Here is a 6,064-nt window from a genome sequence, read left to right as displayed (position 1 = left end):
GGGTGTGCTATATAAATTGAACATTAATTCATTCACATGATGACACTACACACATCCCTCTGAATAAATAGAGAGGGGGCAGTGGGGACTAAAGATGTGTGTGTGTGTGTGTATGTGTGTGTGTGTGTGTGTGTTGATGTTGGCACTGAAGTTTCCACATTCTTTGTATTCAGTTTAGCATCATATTGAAAGTTTGGTTTCAGTCTCATTGACTTTTTACCCACAACCAGTTTAGCTGCTTTGGTCTCCAGGAAGTTCAAACACATTCTAGTGAATCAGGACAGATGAGGTCACACAGAAGCAGGAAGTGTGTGAGCTGCATTAAGATGTGTAGCTTTGTCCCACTGGTCTTGACTGGTAGAAGGTCTCATCATGGAAACTTCTACTGGTCTACAGTGTCCCCCTCACTAATCCCCTGAGTAGCTCTTACACACACTAACAGTCCACAGTCTTACACATATTAACAGTCCACACACTCTTACACACACTAACAGTCCACACACTCATACACACACTAACAGTCCACACACTCATACAAGACATGTGGAGTCAGGATAAGAGATGGAGATGCAACCACTTCAAACTTTGTTCGACATTTGAGGCTGCACAAACAAAAGTAAGTCTGTTATGTATATTTCACATAATGCTATAACGGTTAGCTAACTAGCTGGGGTAACTCAGGGGTCGGAAATTTACTTTTACAAGGGTCCACATGAGACCGGGGGGGGGGGGGGGGGGGGGGGTGTAGACGGACGACCGAAAGTCATTGAGGCGAGGGGGGTGGGAGGTAGGTGACGACAATTGCGACGACATCTCACCCAAGCGCACCGAATCACTCAAACGCCTAACGTTAGTTAGTCTGACTACCTTAATATACTACTAATCAACTACATCGATTATGTTAAATACTGAAATTACATCTGGTGACTTGACTAGGACTTGAAGTTTAAGACTTGGGACTTGACTCGAGACTTGATTGTGAAGACGTGAGACTTACTTGTTACTTGCAACTTAGTGACTTGTTCACATGTCTGGTAATGGTTCATCATGGTTTCCTGTCTTATCTCTTTGCAGGTTTGCATTGAGTCTGATAGGCCACCGATTGCCATGGCAGCCAGTGTTTTGGACATCAGTGGCCTGGTAACACTACAGGAATCACCAAAGAGGGTTACCATGGCAGCGTGTCACGCACGAAAACGTCCCCCAGCAACAGGAGATTACATCACGGTCACAGACTCCTTGGGAAACCGAGTTTACCTCAGCAAGAAGGAGGATGACTACAAGGTGCTTATACACATGGACAGTCTATACAAAACATTATCAAAACAATACTTCATTCTGCTGTAAATTATACATGTAGACCTACTGACAAGGTTTGTTATCAAAACAATACTTCATTCTGCTGTAAATTATACATATAGACCTACTGACAAGGTTTGTTATCAAAACAATACTTCATTCTGCTGTAAATTATACATGTAGACCTACTGACAAGGTTTGTTATCAAAACAATACTTCATTCTGCTGTAAATTATACATGTACACCTACTGACAAGGTTTGTTTCTTTTAATTTGCAAAACGTGCATCCTACAAGGAAATTTGAAATTCTCACATATTCTCTTATAACAAACCACAGTGAAATTAATGTTTCAAAAGAATACTAATGAATGCTTCTAATGATTTATTTTATTTCTTGTGTACATGTTCTGAATTTGACACATGTAGTAGATCAAAATGCAAAATGAGCTCTCTTACATCTCAGGCACCTGACCCGAGGTTTCTCAGGAATTCCCAGAATGCACTGGGCCTTCTGGCTGTGCCCATTGAGGTTCTCAAAGAGCAAGTGGCAGAGAGAGTAAGAAGGGACACACACACTCGCACCCCTCCACACACACACACACACACACACACACACACACACACACACACTCGCACCCCTCCACAAACACACACACACACACACACGCATACACACACACACACACACACACACACACACACACACACACACACACACACACTCGCACCCCTCCACAAACACACTGTTACGACCCGGGACGCCACAAAGGTGAACTCAGGGGTCGCACATATGCTGTTACTATGTTCTGTGTTGTGCTGGCCAGAGAACCCACATAAGAATAGTAAGACACGGAAGCCAAGGTTGGAGGGATCAAGACTCAGTGTATTGCACGTATGCAAGTAACAGCTCAAAGCGCAATACACAACCCTTCAGCCCTGGGCAATGGGCTAGGAGCGGTGATGAAATAAACCAAACCAAACAAAACACCTATACTAAACCTTATCTCCCAACAACCCATCACATACAACATACAAAACCACTCTACACTAACCTGCTATACACATACAATAAACACATCACCGCCGCTTACCTGAGGTGTCTAGACAAGAGTTCAACTACGTGATGTTAAATGTAGGAGTGCACTCATCTACTCTTGCCCAGCCCAGAGCAGACAAAAGAGTCACAATCAATCACCTCTTCTCAATGCAACAAAACCAAAGAAAGAGACTAACAAACGAAGGTCGTGTGCATAAAAAACAAAAGCACAGCAGCATGGCTCTCCTCATGCTCTCCTGGTCTTCGTCTGCTTTTATCCATTAGTCTTGATTGTAAGCCCCGCCTCCACTCAGGCAAGCCTGCAAAATAAGAGTCATGCATGCAAAGCAAACAACTCTTACCAGAAGGGCGTACCAGATCTTGGCACGTAACACGCCCCCCCTAAAAAAGAAAACACGAACAAGAAAAGAGAAACAAAGCACAAACAGAGGGAGTGTTACAGAACGTCTCACAGCCTCATCGTGACAAGGCATCAGCTACTTTGTTGTCCGCGCCCTTCTTGTGTCTCATCTCAAGGTTGTATTCCTGCATAATCAAAAACCACCTCATCAATCGTTGGTTCTGGTTATACATCCTGGAGAGGAAAACCAAAGGGTTATGGTCCGTGTACACCACCACCGGTGACGTACTGGAACCCACATAAACCTCAAAATGCCTGAGGGCTAACAACAGAGCTAGTGCTTCCCGCTCAATAGTAGAGTACCGGGTCTGACACTCACTAAACTTATGGGAATAATAACAAACGGGATGGTCAAGTCCCTTGTCTTCCTGTAGGAGGACAGCTCCTGCTCCCACTCCACTGGCGTCAACCTCTAACTTAAACGGTTTCGCGAAATCGGGAGCCTTCAGAACAGGAGCAGAACATAACAGACTTTTCACACTGTTAAACGCCGCCTGAGCATCAGGAGGCCATCGGAACGTCGCTTTAGGACTTAACAAAGCCGTCAATGGCTCAGCAACGGTGGAAAAGTTCTTGCAGAATCCCCTGTAATATCCCATCATGCCTAAGAATCGCCGCAGTTCCCGGCGGGTAGTAGGACGAGGAAAGTCCAGAATCGCCTTTACTTTCTGAGCAAGTGGACACACATGACCGTGGCCGACTTGCAAACCTAAGTAAGTAACGGTTGCCCGCGCAAAATCACACTTCGCCAGATTTACTGTTAAGGTGGCACGTGCCAACCTTGCGAATACTTCTCGCAGCAACTGTAAGTGGCTGATCCAATCCCAGGAATACACAACCACATCATCTAGGTAGGCTGTGCACCCCGGTAGATTAGCAAAAACTCCGTTTACGAGTCTCTGGAATGTAGCCGGAGCGTTCTTTAGGCCAAAAGGCATCACGGTGTACTGTAAGAACGCATCTGGCGTAACAAACGCGGATAACTCAGATGCTCTAGGGGTCAGCGGCACTTGCCAGTACCCCTTCAGCAAGTCCAGCTTGGTCACAAAACGAGCATCTCCTATAGCGTCCACACAATCGTCTATGCGTGGCAACGGAAAGGAATCAGTCACTGTTATGGCATTTAAACGCCTGTAATCCGTGCATAACCTAAAACTGCCGTCAGGCTTCGGAACCAGTACACACGGAGAACTCCAAGGGCTTTTGCTATGGATAGCTAATCCATGCTCCAGTAAATATGACACCTCTTTGCGGAGTATTTCTCTTTTCTGGGCGTTCACCCTATATGGATGTTGCTTAAGCGGGATCTCCCGCGTCACCTTGATGTCATGCGCCAACTCTGCAGTACGCGTAGGCACGTCACCAAAGACGATAGTAAAGTCCTTAATAACCGCTATTAATTCGGCTCTCTGTTCTTCTGTGAGATCATGCAACATAGACGTTTTCCCTTGCTCCAGAGCTTGTAACAGCCGCGAATTAACAAGACGCACACCGATATTGGTTGTCGATGTGTCTGCGTCCAACAACAACTCTTCGTGGTCCCTCTCAACAGTAGCCACCACGGCTACGTCCTTCACCACCTCGGGTGTTTTGGGGATCACAACCGGTTCCGCTACCGCTCCACGAAACGGCTTAAGCATATTGATGTGACAAACGCGAAACCGCCGTTTTCTATCAGGCATGTCTATTAAATAGTCTGTCTCACTCAATCGCTTCTTTATCTGATAGGGACCCATAAAACGGGAGGACAAACTCGCACCCTTAACAGGTAGTAACACTAGTACTTGCATTCCAGCTGTAAATTCTCGTGACACAGCTTTCATGTCATACCGGGACTTCATTGCCACTTGAGACTTAGTTAACATGTCCGCTGCAAACTTACAGGCTTTATGCCACCTTTCACGGAACGTGCTGGCATAATCCAACACATTCATCGGTGCACTCGGCGTTGTTGACAAAGCATCACGCAACAGTTTCAAGGGACCCCTAACAACGTGTCCGAACACCAATTGTGCCGGACTAAACCGTAATGACTCTTGTACTGCCTCTCGAGACGCGAAAAGCACGAACGGTACACCCTCATCCCAGTCTTTTCCGCTATTCAGACAGTATGCTTTTAGCATAGTTTTCAGTGACTGGTGGAATCGCTCCAAAGCCCCTTGTGACTGAGGATGGTAAGGGCTGGATGTCCTATGCTGGATACCCAGATCCCGAATCACTTTCTGGAAGATTCTAGACATGAAGTTGGTTCCCTGATCGGTCTGGATAACCCGCGGAAGACCGAACGTGGTAAAAAACTTCGTGAAGGCTTTAAGCACAGTCACAGCTGTTATATGTCTCAACGGAATCGCTTCTGGGAATCGAGTTGACATACACATAATTGTTAACAGATATTGATTGCCGGCCTTTGTTTTAGGCAAAGGCCCAACACAGTCCATTAATATTGTGTCGAAAGGCTCCCCCACAACAGGAATAGGGCGTAGAGGTACAGGGGGAATCACCTGGTTCGGTTTTCCCACCTTCTGACATGTTTCACAACTAGAGCAATACTCCTTCACATCAGCCTTCAAACCAGGCCAAAAGAAATTCTGAAGGACCCGATGATAAGTCTTCCGAATGCCCATATGACCGGACCAAGGAACATCGTGCGCTGTCTGTAATACCAAGCGCCGAAAAACCAGCGGAACAACAATCTGTACTATGGCCTCGTAAGCAGTTCCCTGGGCCGTCCACTTACGCACCAACATGCCATCTTCCAGAAAATATTGGGCACCTCGTCGTCCCGACATGGAACACACTCGAACCGCGTCATAACACGCTTGCAAACTTTTGTCAGTTCTCTGTGCCTCAATCAACTGATCTCTTGTCACGTGTCGCTCACCTGAGAATCCCATAACCATATCAGTCAACCGTTTGGTTTTCGAATCATCCCCGACGTCCAGCTGCGCCATAAAAGAGTCCGCAAGAGCGACATTCCCCTCTTGTTGTTTCTTCCGCTCCTGTGACCGCGTAACCACACACGCAGCAAACACGTCGGGGTGACGGACGGCGAGACCGTCTGATTGGCAGCTGTCACATTCCTCTCCCACTTCAATCGTCGGCACTACATTGCCGCCAGCCACGTCATTCCCAAGCAAAACATCCACGCCTTTGAGAGGCAACACCGAACGAACACCAACTTTAATTCTGCCTGTAACCAAACCTGATCGCAAATACACATAGTGCAACGGTATCTGGACATATGACAAATCCAAGCCCTGACAAAGGGCATAAGTTCCAGTAAATGTCTGGTCAGACAAAGGCAAAA

The sequence above is a fragment of the Brachyhypopomus gauderio genome, unplaced genomic scaffold, assembly GCF_052324685.1.
Source record: "Brachyhypopomus gauderio isolate BG-103 unplaced genomic scaffold, BGAUD_0.2 sc72, whole genome shotgun sequence".
Classification (NCBI taxonomy): domain Eukaryota; kingdom Metazoa; phylum Chordata; class Actinopteri; order Gymnotiformes; family Hypopomidae; genus Brachyhypopomus; species Brachyhypopomus gauderio.
Note: the sequence above shows the minus strand (reverse complement) of the source record.